The following is a 25,785-nucleotide window of genomic DNA, read 5'->3' as shown; positions in this document are numbered from 1 at the left end:
TTAACTAATAAATTCCACCCTGGGGAATAGTCAGGAAGAGCTTCAGAGAGAAAGTAAATAATTGATTGGAACTTTAAGGCGAAGAAGGATTTCTCTGGGTGGACAAAGTAGGATCTTCAAAGTAGAGTGGAAACCATGAGCAAATGCAGTTTCACTCTTCAAAAGGTAAATGTGCTCTGGAATGCCTTAACTTGTAACAAATTAATCAACTCAATACCTGCTACATTTTCCCTCACAATTTGGAATATATAAAGAGGCACATACTACTATAGACCAATACCTGGTCATAAATGAGGTTGAGGGACCTTTATTCATGAAGCTTAAAAATAAAGGCTGACCTTCATGTCAGTTGCAGGTTTATATCTAGCTCTATAATATTAACTGAGGTGTCTTCTTCTATGTTTTCTGTGCATGATGAGTTTTTAAAAATCAAAGACAGAGCAGCAGCCAGAGTAGTCTAGTTTCATGGCACACAGAATGGAGGATATTGCTGAACTCAGATTTTTAAAAAAAGAAGTCAATTATTCTTTTTTTAAGTATGGCCCTGAGCTCATCTCAGAGCATAAACAATAGAATTTAGAATATCTTTTATGACTCCGTCTGGCACCTCCTATACTAGATCAAGATTCTCTAGCTCAGGGAAGAAGGGCAAAGGATGAGAAGGCACAGAGAGGATATAAACAGAGACTGGTAGTGCCAGGCTCTGAAGAAGGTCCAACTTGGAAGGTCATTTCAGACAGAAGTGGAGTCAGCATTTGAGGACTGTCTGGTCTCTACTCCTGCCAGGACTGCACTGTCAGCCAGCTTGGCATGTATGGACCACCCAGCAGGAGTTTTTCTTGACTGTGCCCTAATCTTTTACTTTCCCAAGTTTCTCTATATGGGTACCTCCCCTTTTAAAAGCTCCAGACACAGCCAAGCACCACTATTGCTCTAGCAAAGTATGAAACCCCAGAAATCAATGGTTTGGGGAAGAGTCTTAGGGGAAATAAAAGCTTCCTTATTCTTAGATGGGATAGAACAAGAGCGGTTCAGGATCAATAACCATCCCACCCCATGATAAAACATGCCCCTTCCAGAATCTTTCCTTTTTTGTTCATTCTAGGTGTCTGTCTGGAACAGCTGGGGTATTTGAGCCACAGCTAAGCTTCTGAAAGTATTCTAAGGAATAGTTTTTCACTTACTTGATTCCTTTGAAAATAGGGGTATCTTATGTGATAACTGCTATCCCAGAGTCTTTGATCATCTGTTCGTTCTCAAGTCTTGGCTACCGTGTACTACTTCAAAGCTCTGTAGATATTTTATTCTAAAGAAAAGAAACTTGGTTCCTTTAAGTTGTTGTTGAAACATTTCTCTCTGGGTATAACCTTGGGTTGTATCTGGGAGCTCTGTTAAAAAAAAAAAAAAAAAAAAAAAAAAGGTCTCCAGTAAGCCAAAGCTGTTAGGAGCTTATAAGTAAGTGACATTACAATTGACGGTCAGTAAATAGTGGAAAGATCGCATGACTAACTTCTCTTTCAGATCTGAGACAACCTGGAGCTAGACTTTTGTACTCTCTGCTCAGAAAAGCACATAGTGACTCGGGGTTTGATGCAGTACAAAAATGACATGCTTATGTACAACTTTAACTTTCTGCAGCACTTTTTACAACTTCTTGTGAATGAAGTAGACAGGGCTTGCATTTGACAGATGAACTATGTCCAGCGTGAAGCAGAGGTAAAACCCTTTCCTTGACTCAGGAACTTCAGGCTAGGGCCTGTGTCAGCTCTCCCTACATCCCTGTCCTCTAGCAGATACCTCTCTGCTAACATGCTGAGTGTCCTCGGTAAATTACTCAATCTCTCTGTCTCCGTCTTCTAACCTCCACAATAAAGCCCTTGGTAGTTTTAACTATCTTTTTCACTGTGCCCCAGTGAGCAGGAGTTTGGAACTTAATTGCTGATGGAAAGGCAATATTTGGATGGCTAAACACGCTTTCCAAGCTATCTTGCTGATTTTCCTCTCATTCCTGGAGATAACTCATCTTTTTGTAAGTGTTTCTTTGAGTCTGTGGACTGCTCTTAACGCTCTTGTAGGTCCTGCCTTCATTTGGGAACAGGGGCAGGCGGAAAGAAAAGGAAGTGTATTGCAACTACCAATATCTTCCTCTAGGAGGAGCTGCGCAGCCCAGATGAGAGTGACACGCACCAACTCCAGCTCCTCGCCGGGAAGACTTCATCCCAGCAACTCGGAATGCTTGGCCGGGGCGGCACTCGGTCTCTCCGCAGCAGTTCTCGAACTGGCCTCCTTGAACGTCGGCTTCCCCTTCGCTTCTGCAGCCTGGATCTGGGGGACGGCGGGCCAGGCCCGGCGTGACCCCTGGTGAACGGTGGCCGCCTTTTCCCACCCCTGCTCTCCCATCCTCCCTTCCCGTTTTACCCCGCCCCCTCTCTCCTCCCCAAGCCTGACAGCCCACGAGCTGCCAAGCAGGGCGCAGCCATGGGAAGAGGAGGAGGGCTAGGGAGCGGCGGCGGCGGCGGCGGCAGCGGCAGCGGCGGCTGCTACAGTGGCGGTGGCGGCGGCGGCTGCTGCTGAGCCCGGGCGGCGGCGGGGACCCCGGGCTGAGGCCACGCGGGCCGGAGGCCCCAGCACCATTGGCCCCAGCGCAGACGCGAACCCGCGCTCTCTCTCCAGAGGCGAAGCTCGGAGGTACTGGAGTGGGGCTCCGGGAGTCTGGCTTTATTTTCCTCTTGTTGTGCCAGGGGGCCTGAGAGTGAACCCTGGGACTCTAGTTGTTTATGAAAATGGGAGGATCTGTCTTATATATTTACATGGATGATTTTTTATTTCGCATGACTTGGCTGTGCTCCCCTCCTCCTTGCGAAGAAGTTGTTTTCTGCTGGTGGGTTGTTGTAACCCAGTCGTGTGTGTGTGTGTGTGTGTGTGTGTGTGTGTGTGTGTGGAAGTTGGTGGGGGCGGCAGGGAGTTGCGGGCGACAGACGAACCATCCCACTCTGGCGTTTGCTCTGGCCCGCGAGTAGGGTGCGTGGAGGGGTTTACTCCGGAGATAGTTTTGTTAAAGTCATAGAAGTTTTGCTAGTGTGTTTCTGTTTGCCATCATCTGCCTGGCTGAGGCAGAGCTGCCGAGGCTGCTGCTGCTGCGCGGGGAAGGATCTCCGGCAGCGAGACTGGAGAGATCGGGAAGGTCGAGCTGTGCGCGTGGACACGGCGCGCAGAGCGCGCAGTCTTTTGCGCGTTTGTGCGGGCTGCAGACGCACATTGGCACCAGTGGAACTGGGGTCAGTAGAGTGGCGGCCACCAGTCCGCATGAATTGGCGTAAGTGGAAATTGTGGCGAGCCGTCCTCCCCGAGCCTCTGACACACTAGTGGTTGTAAAATCAACCAGGCTTAAAGTTTTGACAGAACTGCCAGAGGCTGCGGGTCAATGGGGTGGCCGCGTGTCTAGGGAGAGGGCGCTGGCGGCAGAGAGGGTGCGGGTCAGGATCACCCACTTGCGAGTGCGTGGGGAAATTTGGGGCGAATGCTTTACATATAGCCGGAGGAGATGCCTGCTGAGACCGAGCTGCGGGGGTTCTCGGTCTGGCGTGGACTGTGTGTCCTGAATGAGTGTAAGTGTGCGCTGTTTGCGCGCGCGCGCGAGTGTGCGCCTGGGGAGGCGTGTCGGCGCCTGAGCCAGTAGGGTGTGCAGGGTGGAAGAGGCCACAGAGGTGCCGCCTGCCTGTTTGTGCAGCCAGGAGACCTTGGAAGGGACAGAGAAAGGTAACGGGAGGCCAAAGTGTTGGGAAGTCAGAGTAGTTTCTGCATAGGATTAAGTATTAAGGGCTTTAAAATAACTAAACCCATTGCCCTGAGTGACTGAGGACTGGAAGTGAGGGTTTGGGGAGTTCTCAGGAGAACTGCATGGGAGGGCGTTTGGGAGGTCTAAGAGATGTGTAATATGTGTGAGTACAGAACTTCGGAGACAGACACAGGTTGGAGCTATGAATTTGAGATTTTCAGGGTGCTGCTGTCCACAGTCCAGGGACTGGCTGGTTTCAGAGGTGTTCAGGCTCCCTGGTGTGTGTGCCTGGGAAGACACTCATCTTTTCTCGCAGACATGGGATATTGTGGCAGCTCAGGTTCTGTTTCCTGAGCAACTGGTGTTCCAGGCTGGTTTCCACCTGAATCACCCTAGAAGTATCTTTTTTCTGATGATAAATGTTGAAACATTTCCAGAAATTAAAATGCTGGATAGAAACAAAATTGATGCAGCAGACAGGATTGTTAGTGATTGGGAGCTCTTTTTCCCTTTGAGAAAAGCAAAGCTTAGTGTTCCCAGATTAGATTTCAAGGAGTCTTCAGTTATTTACAGCTTCCCTTCAGATGGGCCTTTGGATGGAGCTGGAAGGATGTGTTTTGGCCTAGAGACCTTTGGAAGACATCATGTGTAGCTTAAGGGGGTTGTCCCATCTGTCATCATCTTCTTCCACCCTTGTAAACTTTTGTTTTGCATTAATCTAAGGAAAGTTGGTGAGTCAACATTTAGCTTTTTGTTGTTGTTGTTGTTGGAGTAAATATATCACAGTGAAATTATAGTTGTGGTCTCCTGAAGGCCATGCAAACCAACACTTAATGGGCAAAGGTGTGAAATGAAAGTCTATAAATGCAATGACAAAGTGACGAGATGAATGCATTCTTTTTTCAAAATGAACATTACTGTGCTCACAAAAATTTATTCTAGCCAGGGTTGGGCCCATGTTTTTTATTATTAGTTTTTAAACAGCAGACTCCACATCATAAACCACTTTAAAATGGATACTAGAGGCCTATGCTATCTCTGGCGCCTGCTTAAACAGATGTTTACAGTGCTTGGTAACCTATGGGATTGTCATGTTGAGTATCTTGTTAGCTCAGGACATAATGTTTATAGCATAATGTAATAAATGGAGCCACAGTTGCAGCGTGCTTCTTCCAAGTGCATGAAGCAAATCTTGCATCAGGGAAACAAATTCTGCAGTTGGTCCAACTTGGCTAGCCTTCTTTGGGTATCTCCTGGTAAGCACTGTTAATGTAAAGATAAATGTGAGTAACACAGTGAGAAAGTAGGACAGTAAATTGTTTAGCTTAGTGAAAAAAAGTATAGATTATGCTTTTTAAATCGCTAACCTGAAGATTGCACTTCTCAGGTTATACCACTGGTAAATTGCACAACTATGAGAATTTGGTTTGCTTTTAAGGAACAATTTTTAAGAAGTATGTCAATAATGAAAATAACATATTTCTTAATGTGTTTACATGTGTCCATACAAGCCAATACTTTTTCTTCTTTAAAAAGAACCCTATAATTTCTGTGGTAATGATTTAAATGTTATGAGCATTCAAAGCACCTAATCACCTTTTCAATCTTCAATTGATAAGAATCGAAGTCTGGTAAGACTGGAGTCATCCCTCAGCCAATTGTGTAAACAAGACAGTACAGAATGTCTTTCTGGCAAGTAATTTTTTTCAACCTTAAACAGATAATATAAATAATATGTCCCATAAAAGAATTACTTAGAATGATAATTACTTTAGAGGTAATTATCTGGTGCATGAACCTCCATCTGTGAAAATGGTCTAATCTATCTCTTCTTGGAAATAATCAGTTGGAAATCTCCCTTTTTCATTGTTCAGTCCATTCTAGGAAAGATTGATTTCTAGAAAGTTCTGCCTTATACTGAATCAACATTTTCTTCCATCCACTTGCCTGTCCTTCAGGAGCTGACCACAATGAATCTAGTCTCTTTTCCCTGTGTTTACCATACTTGAAAACAAACATTATGCTCCTTGCTGAATCCCCTTTTGCCTACTCTTGTAGCAGTTTTTCACCCACTGTAGGGTTCCACCCTCCTCTGCCTTGAACCATATGCCCTTGATTCTACATTCTCATTGTATTAGTCTGTTCTCTTGCTGCTAATAAAGACATACGTGAGACTGTGTAATTTATAAAGAAAAAGAGGTTTAATGGACTCACAGTTCCACATGGCTGGGGAGGCCTCACAATCATTTCAGAAGGTGAAGGAGGAGCAAAGGCATGTCTTACATGACAGCAGGCAAGAAAGCAAGTGCTTTCTATAAAGGGAACTGCCCTTTATAGAACCATCAGATCTCATTAGACTTATTCACTATCATGAGAACAACATGGGAAAAACCCACTTCCATGATTTAGTTAACTCCTACTGGGTCCCTTCCACCACATATGGGAATTATGGGAACTACAGTTGAAGATGACATTTGGGTGAAGACAAAGCCAAACCATATCGTTCCACTCCTACCCCCTCCTAAATCTCATGTTTTCTCATTTCAAAAGCAATCATGCTTTCCCAACAGTCCCCCAAAGTCTTAACTCATTTCAGCATTAGCTCAAAAATCCACAGTCCAAAGTCTCACCTGAACCAAGGCACGTCTCTTCCGCCTATGAGCCAGTAAAATCAAAAGCAAGTTAGTTACTTTCTAAATACAATGGATATACAGGCATTGTGTAAATATGCCCATTCCAAATGGGAGAAATTGGCCAAAACAGAGGGGCTATAGGTGCAAGTCCAAAGTCTAATAGGGCAGTCATCAAACCTTAAAGTTCCGAAATGATCTCCTTTGACTTCATGTCTCACATCCAGGTCACACTGATGCAAAATGTGGGCTCCCATGACCTTGCACAGCTCCGCCCCTGTGGCTTTGCAGGGTACAACTTCTCTCCTGGCTGTTTTCATAGCTGGCGTTGACTGTGGCTTTTCCAGGCACATGGTGCTAGCTGTTAGTGGATCTACCATTCTGAGGGCTGGGGGATGGTGGCCCTCTTCTCATAGCTCTACTAGGCAGTAACCCAGTGGGGACTCTGTGTAGAGGATCCAACTCCACATTTCTTTTCCACATTGCCCTAGCAGGGGTTCTTTATGAGGGCTCTGCCCCTGCATCACAACTCTGCCTGGACATCTAGGCATTTCCTTACATCCTCTGAAATCTAGGTGGAAGTTCCCAAACCTCAATTCTTGTCTTCTGTGCACCTGCAGGACCAACACCACGTGGAAGCTGCCAAGTCTTCGGGCTTTCACCCTCTTCAGTCGTGGCCTGAGCTGTACCTTGGCCTCTTTTAGACATGGCTGGAGGGGCTGGGACACAGGGCACCAAGTCCCTAGGCTGCACCTAGCAGACCCAGAAAACCATGTTTCCTCTAGGCCTCCGGACCTGTGATGGGAGGGGCTGCCATAAAGACCTCTGACATGTTCTGGAGACATTTTCCCTATTGTCTTGGTGACCAACATTTGACTTCTCATTACTTATGTAAATTTCTGCAGCAGTCTTGAATTTCTCCCCAGAAAATGGGTTTTTCTTTTCTATGGCATCATCAGCCTGCAAATTTTCCAAACTTTTATGCTCTTTTCACCTCGTGAATGCTTTGCTGCTTAGAAATTTCTTCTGCCAGATACCTTAATTAATCTCTCTCAAGTTTAAAGTTCCACAGATCTCTAGGACAGGGGCAAAATGCCTCCAGTCTCTTTGCTAAAGTGTTAACAAGAGTCACCTTTGCTCCAGTTCCCAACAAGTTCTTCACCTTGATCTGAGACCACATCAGCCTAGACTTTATTGTCCATATCACTATAAGCATTTTGGTCAAAGCCATTCAACAAGTCTCTAGGAAGTTCCAAACTTTCCCACATCTTCCTGTTTTCTGAGCCATTCAAGTCTCTAGAAAGTTCCAAACTTTCCCACATTTTCCTGTCTTCTTTTGAGCTCTCCAAACTGTCCAAACCTCTGCCTGTTACCCAGTTCTAAAGTTGCTTCCACATTTTGGGGTATCTTTACAGCAGCACCCACTCTACCATTACCAATTTACTGTATTAGCCGATTCTCATGCTTCTAATAAAGACATACCCAAGACTGGGTAATTTATAAAGAAAATTAGGTTTAATGGACTCACAGTTCCACATGGCTGGGAGGCCTCTCAATCATGGCAGAAGGTGAACGAGGAATAACGCACTCTTACATGGTGGCAGACAATAAAGCATGTGCCAGGGAACTGCCCTTTATAAAACCATCAGATCTCATGAGACTTAATCACTATGGCAAGAACAGCATGGGAAAAACTCGCCCTCATGATTCAATTACCTCCCACTGGGTTCCTCCCATGACATATGGGGATTATGGGAGCTACAATTCAAGATAAGATTGGGGTGGGGACACAGCAAAACCATATCACTGACCATCCCTCCTAATGTGTGTTTTCTAAACCGAAGATTTAGAATTCGTAGTTCTGAACATTCTATATCTATTAAGACAGTTTAATATTAATGAAATTCTTTAGCCATTTCATTACACTCTTGATTAATTCATACCTATAAACAAAATAACTTGTTCTTTTCAGATTATTAATCATCCATAGTCAAAGCATTTTTATAATAGCTTCAAAACATTTTTTCATGCCTGAATGTACTATAAATTTATGGAAAGTATAATACTGTGTGGGTAAATAAAATTCTATATGCAGTGCAAATAGAGCCTTAATTTCTCCCTATCAGGGAATATCAACCCCAAAATACCGGAAGTAGAATGTTCCAAAGATAAGTTGAAGCTACATGTTATAGACAGGTAGGGACTATGATGTGTTTTTTTTATAGGCCTCATTGTGTCTGCTTCCATGAACATGAATCAGTACTAGCAATCAGGCATGTATTGAAGGCTTGTTCTGCCGAAGTCCCAGAGAGTATGCCATCTGGCCTTAAATGAAGTGAAAGTACATCAGATAAAGATACTTCCTTGGGCAACTGGGATTTAAGATGTATATGCAGGACATGACTAAGTCAACCATCTACTTTTTCTCAGGAAGTAAATGGCTTGCCAGTGCCACAGGAAAGTCTAAAGCGTTCACACTCCATAAGCGTGTCCCATGTCCTGTTGTGTGTCTGGACAGGAGCTGGACAAAGGCCCGTTACTACTCCTAGCTTACCAAGTCTTAGCTGCCTTGGAGGAAGACAGTGAATCTGGCTTATCTAGAGGAGAGGCCTGAACTGTGCATGGGGCACCTACCTGGTGTTGACTGATTTCTCTTTTATGTATCTGTCTTGGGCTTCCAGCTAAATTGTGAATTCACCTTGCCACCGAGCTAAGAATCTGCCACAGCATTGTCTTCCTACACACACACACACACACACACACACACACAAACATTTATGGTGGATGTTGAAGACAATGTCAGTTTTTCAGCAAGTCTGAATGTGAAACAAATGACTATGTTTCTTGGTGCAGTGGGGTGTGAGGATGAGAGACAGGAAACCAACCTGTGATATAAACTGACATCTGAGCCTACCAAAAGCCCTTTGAGAGACCTTGATCAAGACAAAGGGATAATCATAGCCTTGTGCACTTAGATGAAATTGTCCATGCTATTCCTGTGTGTGTGTGCGTGTGTGTGTTTGTGTGTGTGTGTATGTGTTTCTTCACTTTATCCCCAGCATTATGGTCTCAATTCATATACGTTTGCTTTTTTCTTTATTCTATTCTGATATAAAGGGAAGAAATAATCAATGATTCATTTCCTTTTTTTAACATTTCAAAAATTTATTTCACTATTCCCTACCTCCCAGTCCTCACCCCCCAAAATTACAATTACGATAGACCCATTGGCAAGTACTTGGACATGCAATTTTCAAACCAAAGGTTTACTTTGCTATAAGAAACATCTAAGTTAGGATGTTATAATATGAAATAATAGCAAATTAGATGTCAAGAAACCTGGGTCCTCTCCAAGCTCTGCCTTTAATGGGCTTTGCATTTTTTTGCAAACTATTTAACCTTCCTGGGCTTCATATTTCTTATATGTTAAAAACAAACAAGCAAAAAGGAGGAGTAAACAAAATGACCCCTTAGAATTCTCTTCAGGGTTATGGTTTGAATGCATTTAATTATTGAATTTCTCTCTTCTTTTAAATGTAAGCATCAAGAAAATATTTGCCTATTTTATTCTCTCATCATTAATTTTTAATCAATTAAATAAAATAGATAAAAATTTTATCAAAACCATGTTTCTTGCTTTCATTCTAAAATAAGGCAACTCACCACTATCTGATTCAGAAAGTCTTTCTGAAATAGTGTTTTTTTCTTTTGTTGTTGTTTTTTCTTTGTGCTAAAGAAAATTCATTGATGAGTACCAGGTTCTTAAAAGAAGGATGGAAAAGTCATTGTTGTTTAGTCTCAACTTCTTTCTTCAGTGCTTCCTCCTACCTCTTAAATAGGCAAATAAAGCCTTAGGCCAGGCACTAATTTTACTTAGTAATGAATTATAAGAAGGTAGTGATTTTGTCAGAAATTGCTGGGCTGCATGCTTTTAATCAGCGTCTAAACTTAACTTCAAATACTCCATTCCAAAATCAGCAGATAATTTCTTCTAGAGAGTCTTTCAAACTCTAGTGTCAAACAGATGTGTTTACTGTTTTGATTAGGGCTTATTTCTTTTGTTGTTGATAAGACTTCAGCCAGTTTTCCTTAGACTAATATTATTATATTCCCAATGAATTATACTCTTAGGTTGTGAATTTGTTTAGAGATAAATCTATTATACTCTTAGGTTGTGAATTTGTTTAGAGATAAATCTATCTCCAGCTGGCTGGCTTCCAAGTAAAAGGGGTATCCTAGGGAAGAAGTGCACTTCACAGGGATTCAGTACAGGTGTAGAGAATTCCCTGATAGAGAATTGGAACACATCAAGAGTTTGCAAATCGAAAAGGTACTTTTATGTGCTTATCCATGGTGGACAACCTGTGTCCTAGGGAAGAAGCACATTTCACAGGGATTCAGCACAGGTGTAGAGAATTCCCTGATAGGGAACTGGAACACATCAAGATTTTGCAAACTGAACAAGTACTTTTATGTACTTATCCATGGTTGACAACCTACTGTGCTAGACATTTGCTGTAGTAACTCCTTGATTTTTTCCTCAGTTGTTTATAAAATTAAACAGTTGAAGTAGCCTATTAAAAACTCTTAAAAGAGGCCTCTCCTGTATTCCTTTAGAATACAGTATATTAAACAAGTGATAAAGTCCAAAGAAAAATCCTTATTCTTTTCTTGCTTTAAAAAATGCACTTTATTGTATTAAGCATGATATCTATCTTTTAAAACTTTGAATTGCCATATCAATGAAAGTAGAGTGTTATCATTACAAAACAGAATCGCAGACAGTGCTTATTGAAAGAAAAGATGCATAATTGATGCTGTAAATGCTCATCTTGAATTTGATGATGGCTGGTGAGAAACCTCAGTCGGACATTCAATTTTGATTGCCATTGGTAAGAAAAGCAGCCTTTGTTCTTTGTCATTATGTGGCACATGATCCTAATTCACTCTATCAGCTGCTTCTCTGCACACTTTCAAGCTATGTGATTGTTATACTAGAAAGCATCTAAATTGGCCAAACTAATGAAGACTAATCTGACAAAGCACGTGTGAATGATAAATTGTGAAAAGGCCCTGAAAATAGAGCCTCTTCAGTGGCTTCTTCCCCTAAGGGTAGAAGATACCAGAATCCCTGGGCAAGATGAAATAGATAAAGGAACGACATCATTTTTATACCCAGCAAATCAGAAATATTAAAGAAAGACAAGGAAGAATGAAGAACTACTACTTTCATAGTTCATTCTTGCAGTGTAGTACCTTATTTCCCATAGAGACATTGGCGAAACCATGTTTTGCTTTGCTGTAGAATAGGTGTTCAGTAAATATTTTCTAGGTGGCCTTAATATGTAGTAAAACAGAGAGAAATACGGAAGGATTGACAAGAAGTTTGTGGATAATTTGAGGGCAAAAGGATGTGGATAGGATCAGGTTCATAATGCAAATTTGCTATTATTCTCCTTAGATTAATGATGTCACCCAAACTTCATGACCTGCTTTCCAAGGTATATGCTGTTCACAGCCTTGGAAACATTTAGAAGTTTTTAATACTTGGAGCAAGATGGATATATGTTTCACATTTTATCTAGGACTTAGTAGGACTTGGCAGACATATCTACTTTGCCAGATCTTAGTATACTTGTTATGTAGCATGACATTTTAATTCTCTTTGCTTTTGTCCTGTAAAGTTTAGTGTTTTATTTTTCTCAGTGCATATAGGGAGAGTTATTTATATAATCTGAAAAGTACTTTGAAAACTACTTGGGAAGAGATGTTGAATAAATAAATTTTTTTTTTTTTAAATTAGCCTACAGGATGTAAGTCTGGCCAGGCTAGTGATATTTTTGGTATCATTGTGAAAAATCAAAAACAGAACATGCATTTATCAATCCATTAGTGTGTTCTCAGGAATGTGCTAGACACTAGGGAATATAAAAGTAGTATAAAACATGACTCTTGACTTTAGGACCAAGCATTAAAGCCAGAAGGCAACACTATTAATGTAAATTCATGGTGTGATTATGGAACAGTTTATGACTGTACAACTTAATGAAAAGTTCATTACAGACTAAAAATACTACATTTATTTAGAGAGAAGGAAAATCTGTTCAGATTGAAAGATTTGAAGAGTGGCCTTCATGGGCAACATGGCTCCTGAGCCAGGACTTAAGATATGGTATTTTTTTTTTGGATAGGTTAGAAGGGTTGGAGAGGTTTCATGCAAGGGGTTAGGAACTGAGGACCAGGAGACATATCTTGAGCTCACTGGGGTTACTGGTAACAGAGAGCAGGCAGAGAGTACCAGGCTGTAGATTTGTTTTCCATTGGAAGCTCTTCCCATTTCTTATTATGGTTGCTGCATGTAGGCTTATCCCTTGGGTAGGGCTATTGGAATGGCCACCCTGAGCCTATTGCTTATTGGATAGTGGTGGCTCCTGTGTGATATTTAAGCACATTTCTCTTTTCTGAACATTATGTAAATTCAATCGTAAAACTACTTTCTTAAACAATGTTCCAAGAGGCCTATTAAAGATGCCAACAATATGACTTCCATTCAAGAATACGATCTTGAATGGGCTTTACAATGGCAGAGCTGACCTGAGATTACCTCCTGTATTCCTGCTCTCAAGCCATATGCTGATGCTGACTGTCCTGGTCCAATAGAGCCATAAGGCCTCATAGAACTTGAGATCATCTACCAGTGGCTCTCAACCAAGCCACTGCCTTTCTGCTAGGTAGTGCATAGGGACATTGGGAAATACAGTTATTACAAGAACTGGAAAGAGTTGTAGGCTTTTGGTGCCTAAAGTCAGAAATGCTAAATTTCTGTGATGCCAGGGGCAGTCCTATATAAGAAATTATTATGCCTCCTCAAATGCCAGTAGATCCCTATTCAAATATTTGAGTCTCATGTCCTCACTTTATTTATAGGTGAGAAAATGGAAGGTCCTGAGAAATGACACAACTTTCTTCTAGGATTAAACTTCACAGTGTCAGTGACAGATTTATAACTCAATTCTTTTCATTTTCTTTCAAGAGCTCTTGTTGCAGCACTACAATCCCTCCTATTAACATGGGCTATAACTATGGAATAGCATGTTGTTTATCTCTGTCATTTTTATGGAAGGATGATAGTTAGCTGTGTTAACTATCTGAATGGGTGGAATGTGCATAGAGATAACTGGTACTTGACCAGCAGTTCTTTCCCCTGGGAACACACACAGATTCACCTGTAAATTAGGGTTGGCAGATGCCTGTTGAGATGTCAGCCACAGCCAAAGCTTACAGATAGGCTGACTTTCTGGAAAGGGCAGGGAGTAGGCTTTGGATTCACACAAATCTGCTTGTCTGACAGGATTTGAATACAACTCTTCTTATCTTTACTATCTTTGTGACTTTCAACCAATTAAACTCTCTGAGCTTTATCTGCAAAAAAACAGGTGATGATTCTTATTTCACAAGGAATGAGTCAAAACAGTTTCTGGCACATATTGGGCACTGCAGATATAGAGAATTCCCTACAGTATCTTTTTGAGAGTAAAGACTTGAACCCTTCAATTATAAAAGACCCTCCTGATAACAGTTGCTATTTTTTTCTCCTCCTTTCCCCTAACAGTTGCTACTTTTTTCTCCTCCTTTCCCCAAACAACCAAGGCCTTTAATGAGTCCCTGAAGTGTTTATTTTGTTTAAACTGTTGAGATTTCCCTCCTTCAGAAGAGTCCTGCTGGCCAGAGATGAGTTTCTTTTGACTTCTCTGTCAATGTCCCTGTATTATTGTCATATAGTAAAAATGGAAGATTTATCTAGATGGTTATTAGCAGGTTATGAAACTTAGATTTTAAAGTCAAGAATAAAAGCCATTCCTGGGTAGAGATGTTTTTCAGAGAGATTGCTACCTTGCCAGCGATGAGAGAGCCTCCTTAGGTGAGGTGAATACTTTTGGCAAGTTAAAGGATAACACAATATAATTTATTTAAGTAAGTTTTTTATTTGGGACTAATTTCAGGTTTGCAGAAAAGTTGCAAAAATTGTAGAGGTCCTGTATATTCCTCACCTAGTTTCCCATGTTAACATCCATAATCATGATGTATTTGTCAAAACTAAGAAACCAACGTTAGTACAATGCTATTAACTAAAATCCAGACTTCATCCTAACTCCCCCAGGGCTTCCACTCACATCTTTTTTTCTGTTCCAGGATTCAATCCATCAGAGTGCACTGCTTTTGATTTTATGAATTTTAAATACTGTGCATATACTTTTTTTATTTGGGCCCTCTCACATGTTAAACTAACTGGCCTTTGTAACCAGATAGCAAGTTCTATAACAGAAAATACAATGATGTTGAATCCAGCATCATGCTGGACACAAAGTATGTTCTCTAAACTAATTACATTTATCACAGCAACAAGAAGAACAAAATTTTACTCAGTGTACATATGTGTAGCTGAGTCCTCATTGGTAAGCTAAGAGGTACTCATAAGAGTGGGATGACTTGGAAGAAATATGATTTTGAATGTGTGCCCTGAACATTGGTGTAAAGCAGGACCCCCTAAATCAACATTAACTGAGTCTGTACAATGTGCCTAGCATAGGGTGTGCATATCACACTTACTCCTGGTAACTGTAAGGCACATAGCCTTGAGCAACTTAGCTGAGGAAATGAGACCAAGGGAAGTTAAGTTACTTGCCCAGGGATTCACAGCTAGTAACAAAACTGAGATTAACACATGTTTTTCTGGCTTCAGAACCTACACACCTAATGTGATATTCAATTACTCCCACACTTCTCCACTTGCTTAACCCCTATTCTTGGTGTCCTTTTTCTAGGTATACAGAATTTGAAAACTCTATATTGTCAAACTGCAGCCAACCTGGATACACGGTATATACTTTTTTGTGAACTGGATTAAGTTTCAGCCTTGAATTTGTGGATTATTTTCAAAACCTACCTAACATCTGTAAAACATGTTATTTTTTAATAGGTAGATATCCACGTAAATTGACCACAAAACTCTTCAGAAGGTCCCATAATCCAATAATTAATACAATTTTGATACATGGCTAATAACAGGCACAGAAGCATCTGCAAAGGGCAGGACATTGATATTGTATAATAATTTAAAGTATTTTATTATTGTATAATGTGCCTGAGTTTGGGATAGTTGACCTTCATTTCTCAGTCTTTACATAGTTACTGCTTTTTTAAGCGTTACATGAGGGATGTGGAATATTCAGTGAAACAGTTGACTAATCTTTATATTTTGAGTGGCCCAACTGAAAATTACCCTTGGTTGCCTTGGAACTCTGGGAATGATGTTCAAAAGTAGAAATTCTTGCAAATTATTTGAGCTTTGGCTCTGGGAAGATAAACAACATGAATAACTAGGTTAACCAGAGCTGAAATTTCTCTAACCTATAATTCTAAATTCAGAAAAGAATGGGCTTTAGGGTTTTTTGTTTATTTTTGCTTTGATTACAAGTTGTTGGAAGCCTAGAGTTAGTATCTAATAACACAATCTATGTAAAACACAAATTATTGGCTCAGAATGATATCTAATTTCTAAGAAGATACAAGAAGGCAATCACGTAAAAACGTGCTTTTCTTCATAGAAGGAATAAGCTGGGATTGGCCAAAAGGTAATCCCTTTAGAGTCTAATGTTTAGAGCACTGCATATTTTTAAAGAAGATATATTACCTTTTAGAACATACGTAAGAAACCATTTTCTTTGCTTATATGGCTACATAAAGTTGTCATGGTTTTAAACTGTGACCTTAGATCCCTTATAGAAGTAATTACAGGCACAATCTGTGAATGAAGATTTGCAAACTATGCTTCACCAAGCCTCAGGGACTATTGGATGTCCAGAGGGCAGAGCCATGTTGGATGTCTTATGGGCCTTCAGTCCTGCAAAGCAGTGTGCTTTCATGTTTTATACGCAGCAGTTCTGAGAAAATTTAAGTTGACAAAACAGCTTCTCTTCTTATTATTTTTATTTATTTATTTATTTTGAGATGGAGTATTGCTCTGTCTCCAGTCTGGAGTGTAGTGGCATGATCTTGGCTCACTGCGACCTCTGCCTCCCGGGTTCAAGCGATTCTCCTGCCTCTGCCTCCTGAGTAGGTGGAACTATAGGTACAGGCCACCATGCCCTGCTAATTTTTGTATTTTTAGTAGATACAGAGTTTCACCATGTTGGCCAGGATGGTCTTGATCTCTTGACCTCGTGATCTGCCCGCCTCAGCCTCCCAAAGTGCTAGGATTATAGGCGTGAGCCACGGCACCTGGCACACCAGCCTATTTTTATTTTTTAAAGACCTGAGTGCAGTGGTACAATCTTGGTTCATTGCAACCTCCACCTCCTGGGCTCAAGTGATCTTCCTACCTCAGCCTCCCAATTAGCTGGGACTACAGGTGCATGCCACCACACCCAGCTAAGTTTTGTGTGTGTGTGTATATATATATATAGACAGGGTTTAGCCAGGTTGTCCAGGCTGATCTTGAAGTCCTGAGCTCAAGTGATCTGCCCACCTCAGCCTCTCCAAGTTCTGAGATTACAGGTGTGAGGCACCATGCCGAGCCATCCTCTCTTCTAAAAAAAAAAAAAAAAAAAAAAAAAGCAAACAAAAATGCTTAAGCCTGGTATATATATTTTCTTATATTGCATAAGCTACTTTTCTGACTGCCTCTCTTTAGAAATTCCTCTGATTTCTAGAGAAAAACATCACATTAGCTTTCTGGTTTCTAAATTCAGGCTTACTTTTGTAACTCCTAGATTATAAACTCTTAGAGGGCAAAGGGCTTTGTATTCTCTACTTGTGTACACTCAGTTTGCTTAAGCAGTTACTTCTGTGTAAGCAACATTAATGAAGTGCTTACTATGATCAAGGGCTATACCAAGTCCTTTTTTATATTGTTTAATCCCACACAAAACCCATGATCTACCTAATTCTACACTTGGTGAAACTATGATGTAGGGAGGTTAAATAATTTGTTCAAGGACCCACAGCTGGTAAGTCGCACAGTGTATTCAAACCCAGATCTTCCTAATTGCAAATGTTTCCAACTCCCATGCTTCTAACCACTGCCTATGTGGTGGTTCTTTGATATTCCTCCCTCTAAGAAGTGGAGTTTAATTCCCCCCTCTCCATTGAATGTGGGCCGAACTCAGGTGACTCATTTCTGTTAAATGGAGTAAAGTGGAAGTGAAAATGTGTGGCTTTAGCGACTAGGTCATTCAAAGACATTCAAAGTGGTTTCTGTCTTGGTTGTTCTGTCTCACACCTATTGGGCATTTAATCTGGGGAAAAACAGCTGCCATGTTTTGAGCTGTTTATGGAGAGGCTAAGATGAAAAGGTACTGTGGATCCAACAGGCAGTTTCAAATGAGGACCTGAGGCCCTCAGACCAACAGCCAGTGTGAAACTGAAGCCTCTTGACCACAGCCTCCATGAGAGTAAAAGAATCTTGACCCCCTAGTGAACCACAGCCTCCATGAGAGTAAGCTTCAAAACAGAGCCTTAACACCTAGTGGAGCCTCGAGATGACTGCAGTCTTCCACCAACAGCTTGATTCATGAAAGACCATCAGCCAGAGCCATCCAGCTAAGCTGCTTCTAGGCCCCTACTCCTAGAAAATAACTGTTCGTTGTTTTGACTGCCAAGTGTTTGGTTCATTTGTTATGCAGCAATAGATAAGTAATGCAGCCTAACACTGTCCTTATCATTTTTTTAAAAAGAAATTGTTTTAATTTTACTAAATCACAAATTTTAAAGCATTGATACAGCAAGGAGAAACTTTCCAGAAAAAAATGCTGCCAAATTTAAATAGTAAAATATTAATGTCCAAAAAACATAATAGTTACAATGACATCTAGGATTGAGGATTTTGTAAGTCAAAGGTCAGCTGCTTAAAAAATTCATAATTTTAAAAGGAAGGATATTAATAATAGCTGCATTATTGAACATAGATAGCATTTTGAACTTTTAAGAAATCCTCATGGGAAAACTCAGGAAATATTCTGTTTGGTAAATTATCACTCATAATCTTAAATTGTTAAGCGCATGCTTGCACTTTCCATGATTGAAAGAGGAATGTAAAGCAAAGTTGAATTTTATCCTCTTCCCTAGTGATTTTACTCAGCTTTTCAAAGGGGTCCTGAAAGCTCAGAGGTCAAGTCATTTCTTGGTTTGCTCTGCCTGACAAATTGCATTAACTCTGCTTTATAGCCACTTGCAGTTTAATAAATGACTTGGACTTTGATTAATATCTTTAGTGCTTAAGCCCAAGAATTTGTATAAGACTTTGGGATATAGTACTGTAAATTTATCTAAAGATGGACACTGGAAGGTAGAAGGAGATATATTAGTGTTGGTTTGGGTACATGTCTAGGTACTGAATTTGGATCATCATAAGTCCTTACAGAAGATACTTGTTGATTTGTCTTTTAAAAAAAATGTGAAAGTGATTTTTTAATATATTTACAAAGTGATTTAAGTGATTTAAGGAATTCATTCATGAAGTGGATATGGCTAGTTCTTGTTTAGTATTCAGAATGACTGTAAAATAGAAATGCTGATTTTCCTTGCCCAGATTGTAGAACACAGATCAAACCCTCCTAGGCCTTCCCTTAAATGTTTTTTCTCCATGCAGCTTACACCCTGAATTCTCAAAACATTTGTTATATTGAACTGGACTGGATAGTATATGCCTGACCCTGATTCATGGGATTATGCTGCAAGGGAATATAAAGATGAATATTGATAGCCTGAGTGTGAAAATTCATAATTACTCTCATCCTTGTTCATTAATTCATTTGTTCATTAACTCATAAACAGACTAATTGATTCAACAGATATTTATTGAACATTTACACTTTGCCCAGCAGAGCACTCTGGACTAGGTGCTAGCACAGTATAATAAGCAACCCAGAAATAGCCTCTGCCCCGCTGGATTTCATAGTCTAAGATGGAGAAAGGCATTAACCAAGTGTAATTTAAAATTGTTTTAAGTAATGTGAAATAAATATATATGAGAACCTGACTCAGGTTGGGATTTGATGATTAGGGAAAGCTTTCAAAAAAGGGATATTTGAGATCTAAATAACAGGGAGAAGAAAGAGACAATGGGTAGAGAAAAAATAGGATCCAGGAAGATACTTAGTACTTCTGAGAACTAAAAAAAGCCAAGTCAGTGTAGTCAGAGTTCAAAGAGGGAGAAAGTACATATCTAAGAAGAAGCCAGAAAAGTAAGAAGGGACTACATCTTACACAATGATGTAGGCTGTATTTTAGTTTTTATTTATCTTAAGAGCAATAGAAAACCATTGAAGGGTTTGAAGCAGGGAGTGACATAATGAGGTCTGCATTTTAAGGAGTTCACCTGCTCTATTATGAAGCATGACTGGAGGAGGATGGAAAGAGATATTCAGGGAGCTGGATTATAAGTCTGTTATAGGCCAGAGGTATTGGTAGCTTGGACTGGGGTGATGATGCTGAAGATCAAAAGGAGTTAATAGATTTATAATATATTTGTGAAGTAAAGTTGACTGTACTTAGTGCTGACTTAGATAGTATTGGTGAGGGATGTCATGGTAAATTCCAAGGTATTGGGCTTCTTCAACTGAATGGGAAACACTAGAGGGAGAGCAGGTAAAGGTTGAGGGAAAGTGAGGGACAGTAGTTCAGTTTGGGGATATTTTGATTTGGAGGCCTCTTTAAGACATCCTCAAGGAGACACAGTGCAGTCTTGAGTCTTGGATCAGAGGAGATACCTGAATGTATAAATTTGTAAGACAGTGGTTTATGTGCACTATTGAAGCCACAGAGGTAAATCAGATGATGTACAGAGTGCAAATGAAGTGAGAGAAGAAAGCATAAGTCTGAGCCATGAGAACTCCAACATTTAAAGACCAAGTGGAAAAGTTGACAAGAGTGGGAATTGTGACTAGGGTAGATGCCAGAGTGGCATCTCAGAGGCCAAGGAAAGAGAATCATTTAAGGTGCTGATGAGGGGTAAAGTAAAAAGGTCCTGTAAATGTCCCCTTGGATTAATAAAATTGATGTTTTGAAGGACTTTAAGGAGAGTGAGTTTGTTGTAGTGATGGGGGCAGAAGCCAGAATGAAATGTCATGGGAAATGGGTGGGAAGTCTTGAAAGAGAGACAATGAATATAGGTAATTCAAGATATGTGGTCAAGGAAAACAAAAAGGATAAGGCTTTAACTAGAGGTGGAAATAGAGTTAAAGGAGGAGTTTTTTGGTTTTTTTGTTTGTTTGTTTGTTTTTGAGATGGAGTCTCACTTTGTCGCCCACGCTGGAGTGCAGTGGCACAATCTCGGCTGACTGCAAGCTCCACCTCCCAGGTTCACGCCATTCTCTTGCCTCAGACTCCCGAGTAGCTGGGACTACAGGTGCCTGCCACCACACCCGGTTAGTTTTTTATATTTGTAGTAGAAACGGGGTTTCACCATGTTAGCCAGGATGGTCTGGATCTCCTGACCTCGTGATCTGCCCGCCTTGGCCTCCCTAAGTGCTGGGATTACAGGCGTGAGCCACTGCGCCCGTCCAGGAGTTCTTTTTTTTTTTTTTTTTTTTTTTTTTAAGATGGGAGAATTCAGCACATTTAAACACTAATGGGGAAGACCAGTGGGGAGGATCAGGGGTGGCCTGAAGATAGACAGAGGGTGGATAAATAATCATATAGGATTCCTGAGAAGATAGAAGAAGTTGGATCCAGAGCACAGCAGGGGGAATTAGTTGGCCTTGGAGAGGAGAGATGATCTGTACCCTCTGTTCTAGAAGAAAGCCAAAGGTGATGTGTGCAGATGCAGAGGTGTGTTTGATGTGGTGGAGGCAAGTCAAAGGAGTTTTTGTTCGATGCCTTATACCTGCTCCAGAAAGCAGTTGAGTCACCAACTGGGAGAGGGAGAGAGAAAGGGGCTGGCATACTGGGAAAGAAAGGGGATCATTTCAGATATTTGAGGAGGACAGAGAAAGTTTGAATATGAAAGGGAGTAAATGAGTAAAATTTAGTAGGATTTCTAGTCATTGCTTGAAGGCTCAGCTGAGGCTGATGATCATGAATTCATGGTGATGCCATTGTTAGAATTATTATAAAATATATAATAATATATTATATATTCACCTCCTTTTGGAGGTGCTCAGCAGTTTACCAGACAGAAAAGCAGGGTCATCTAGGCTTAAAATTTTGTCAGAGAGGTATGATGAAAAGATTGCAAAGGAGATTAGGATATTGGCATGGGCAAGGGAGCTTCTAGAGTGATAAACCAGGAATCTAAGCCTGCTAGTGAGGGACATGTAGACAGGAGAAGGAGAGTATAAAGATCTTTGTGAAGGCTGGAGAAAATTTGTAATCAGAGTGGTTGATTAAACAAGACAGAAGTATAGCAGTGAGTGATCAGCACAGGATGCTGCACCCCAGATCAATTAAATCTGTATCTCAGGGTACAGGGCCCATTTCAGCTTCTCAGGAGATTCCAGTGCTTTCCTTAAGGGAGAATATTGATATAACTGTTATTAAGACTTGTGAAAAACATATTAGCAATGTGAAATCAAGGCAAAAACACAAACACAGAAAGAAGTTAGACACAAAAAAACAACAACACAGAAATTACACATTTTCTTTTTCACAAATCAAAGTCGAATTCATGGGCCTTCCTCCCTGGCTCATTCTCCCCGACATTAGAAGTACAAAGGGAGTAAGTAAAGTCTTTATGGGGAAGATGGTATAATTAAGCAACAATTACCTAGGGACCAGATGCTTTTGAATTTGACTGATGAAAACAGAAGCGTGGTGAATTTGTTCACTACAGTCTTTTCGGAGGGGCAACACTCTTGGCTCACTTGACATGAGGTAGTTTCAGTCTGGCTACAAAGATTTGAATGTGGGACTTGAGTTTCTAAAAGGGGACTAACTGGCCTTCTGTTAGCCAGGATTCTCGGACTTGGTGGCTATATCATGGCTTATGCTGTCTTGGAATGGTCTTGGGCCCAGTTGAAATTTGTTGAAATTACATATAAAGATTCATTAATGTATTACTTGGAATTCAGTGACAAGGATCATCACTGCCAGGTTTCCTAGTTAGGAAAACTTACCTCCATTCCTTCCAGTTAAATAGAAGACCATTGTACAGTTCATTTCTGGTTCAGTAGAGTATTTATGAAATGTGTAGGGCTTATAGGCATAACTATTGCTAAAGAAAGCCCAGTAAAGCTTGACATTCCCTCTGTTGCCCTTGTCTGTCTTTCCATAAATTTGATGTCAAGAGCATTTTTTGAGAAGATGATCACAGGATGATTCAGGTAGACATGGAGCAGGTTGTGAAAACACTTGAATGTTTCACCAATGCATTAGGGTTTCCAGAGAAACAGAACCAGTAGGGGTGTGTGTGTGTGTGTGTGTGTGTGTGTGTGTGTGTGTGTAGATTTATTTTAAGACATTGGCTCACACAATTGTGGAGACTGACAAGTTCAAAATGTGCAAGGTGGGCTAGTAGGTTGGAGACCCAGAGAAGAGCTCATGTTGCAGGTCAAGTCCAAGTCCGCTGCAGAACTTCCCTTTGCTTGGGAGGTCAGTCTTTGGCTCTATTAAGGCATTCAACTAATTGGAGGGCAGTTTACTTTACTCAGAGTACATCATGTAAAATTTTAATGTCATCTAAGAACACTCTCATAGAAACATTTAGGATAATGTGTGACAACATATCTGGGCACCATGCCCCAACCAAGGTGACACACATATATATATAATGGCTATATAATTAACCATTACACCAAGGAAGATACAGCACTATCTTCTCTGGATTAAACAACAAAAATGCTCAGTCCGATTCATGGTTTGTTGAGGGTCTGTGTAGAATATAGAAATTATATTACAAGTTTGGTTTTCTTTGGGGATGGTGAGCATTTTATAAAATATGTATATATAAAGAGAGGCGTTCTCTTGTAACACTTAGAGTAGTCCTGTACACATAGCAGGCACACAGAATGTCCAGTGCTGGTGACATGAGACTTCATAATGATGTGTTTGACGCCAAATCTTTGTGTAGTAAGAAGCCATGAGCAGTTAATACATTTCCATTTGATGGCAGCTGTAAACATTAACCAGAAGGCTCATAACTGTGTTTTCAACTCACACACCTGGGTTGGGGCAGAAGCAATAGTCTCAGCAGCCTTTATTTATCTGTTTTTAATTCCATCTCACCCTTGTTAAATTAACCTGAAATAACTGTCATTTTGACAGTGCCCTCAAAAATCATCTTATTGCCTGTGGACTGATTTTCAGATTCCTGAGCCTAGTATTTAGAGTCCTATGATATTCCCTCAACTTATCTTTCCATATGTATTTTCTGTTGAGCTTCAAACTGAACTACCTCTTTGCTCTCAACATATTCTATTTGTTAACTTTTGTTCATAGTATTCCCTCTAAAATGACTTTTCTCTAATTTTTTTCATTCTCCCGTTCTTCTTATCTTTCAAGGTAGAGCTCAAATGCCACAACATCAAATGCCACAGTATCTGTTCTGATTCTTCCCCTTTCCAGCTACAAGTTTCTCTTTCCTCTCCCACTTCCTTGGCACATTTATTGAGACTCACGATTTCTCTCATCCAAGTCTCTTGTGCAATGTCTTACTGTATGTGGCCTGAATTCAGGATCTATGTCTACAGCCTCCCCTTTAGCCTCACTCCAGTACCTTGCAGGTGGCCAGTCCTCTGTAAACACTTGTCGAAAAAGTCAAAACACAGTTTTCAAATCAGAAAGAACCTAACATACAAAGCCTCATTGTCATTTTTATATTTCATCAAAGAGGTATACATTGAATTTTTTGCATGTTCTCTATAGTAGTAGCCATGTGCTGGACAGTGGACCCACAGTGGACATTCAGTAATTAGTAACTGATGGATTTATTCTGTATTTAACAAAATTTTCTGGATGCTTTTAGACTGAAGGAAAATTGGTTTGATGACACAAGTTTCAAAAGACAAAGTTATTGCTAATGCACATTATGAGGGAACTATGGTACATTTTAAAGTCCAACAAATAGAAAAATGAATCAATCATGAGTCAGATTTATTGATGGAATTGTGCCACTATCAAGTTCTAAAGTATTAGTAGTGATGTTACCAGAAAATATCCCACTCTGAGATAATCTGTAGCCAGCTTTATACTCTAAAAGAATAGTCTGAGTATGTTCTTCTGCTCGGAAAAGGGCTCGGGGGTCTAGTAATTATTGTTTTTACTTTTTTAAAGTTTATAAACTTGGCATGGCTGTGCTTTTCTGTGGCTTCCAATCTCTGGTGATAAGTTTTCTCAAAATATTCCTGATTTATCCTGATGTAAATCACAACTCATAAATATCAAGAGAGACTGCCTACAGTACCATCTTCTGATTTAAAAATGCATTTGAATCAATATTTACTTATATATAATGCACTCTGCTGAATAAGGAAGTTCTGACTTGTTAAGCTCAGTATGCTTGGATAAGAAAGCAAAATTTTTTGTTGGGTTTTTAAAATGTATTTTAAGGTCCTTATCTCTTGGTGATAGTTCTATACATATTGAAGCACCAGGGAATCACAGTCCCAGTAGTTGGACAAGAGAAACTCATAATATGGCAGTTGAAGCCAAAGCATTAAGCAGAAACAGCTATTAATATTAACAGGCTCACTGTAGAGAGAAGCCGTAGTTGTCAGGGGAGGGAGAACTGCCCAAGAAACCCATCTTTGTCCTTTTGTCTACACAGTTTGAGGCAAAAGCGGTAGTTATTTGAACTCAGCAAACCTGAGTATTCCATATTGAAGGCCTGCATAAGTCAGGGACCGGGGATGTGATGAAGACAAGACATGGACTTTAGAAGCAAACAGTGTAGATATAAAACTGCACTCATAATGTAAGCTAATGGGAGACAGGAAAGATGGAAGCAGCAAAGACTCACTACACCAGGAGGAGTTATGGGAGACTTCCCAGAAGATATGGCATTTGAGCTGATTCTTGAAAGTTCTGTAAGAGGCCATCAGGCAGAGAAAAAATGAAAAAATGCTATTGAAAGGGATAGCCCATAACCATGGAGATATACCAGAGGATGATATGTTACGAAAATGGTAAGTACTTTGAAGTGGCTAGACCAGAGAATGAGGTCAGGTGAAGGGAAAAGTAGGCAGGGTTCTTATATTTATATCAGTGATTTTGAACTTTGTCTGGGGACCAGCAGGTAGCTGCTACCAGAATTTCTTATGTCAGTAAGTAACATGATTAGATTTGTTATTTTAGCAAGACAACTTACACTATAAAGTATAGAGAGGTGTTTGGAGTGCACTGATTGAAAGGTAGTGGGGAGGTGTGTTTTTTAATAATAAACCA

At 40.4% G+C, this 25,785-nt stretch overlaps 1 protein-coding gene across 1 annotated transcript in view; it reads left to right on the top strand.

The window, feature by feature from the left end:
- The first annotated feature begins 2,164 nt into the window (after positions 1-2,164).
- Positions 2,165-25,785, top strand: part of GHR (growth hormone receptor) — a 297,735-nt gene continuing 274,114 nt past the window's right edge. The window contains exon 1 of the mRNA XM_007961486.3: positions 2,165-2,688. The gene's annotated coding sequence lies outside the window, so the exon portion shown is untranslated. The remainder of the gene's footprint in view (positions 2,689-25,785) is intronic.

Source organism: Chlorocebus sabaeus, chromosome 4, assembly GCF_047675955.1.
Source record: "Chlorocebus sabaeus isolate Y175 chromosome 4, mChlSab1.0.hap1, whole genome shotgun sequence".
NCBI classification, from domain to species: Eukaryota; Metazoa; Chordata; class Mammalia; order Primates; family Cercopithecidae; genus Chlorocebus; species Chlorocebus sabaeus.
This window is presented reverse-complemented; position numbering and strand designations above follow the sequence as displayed.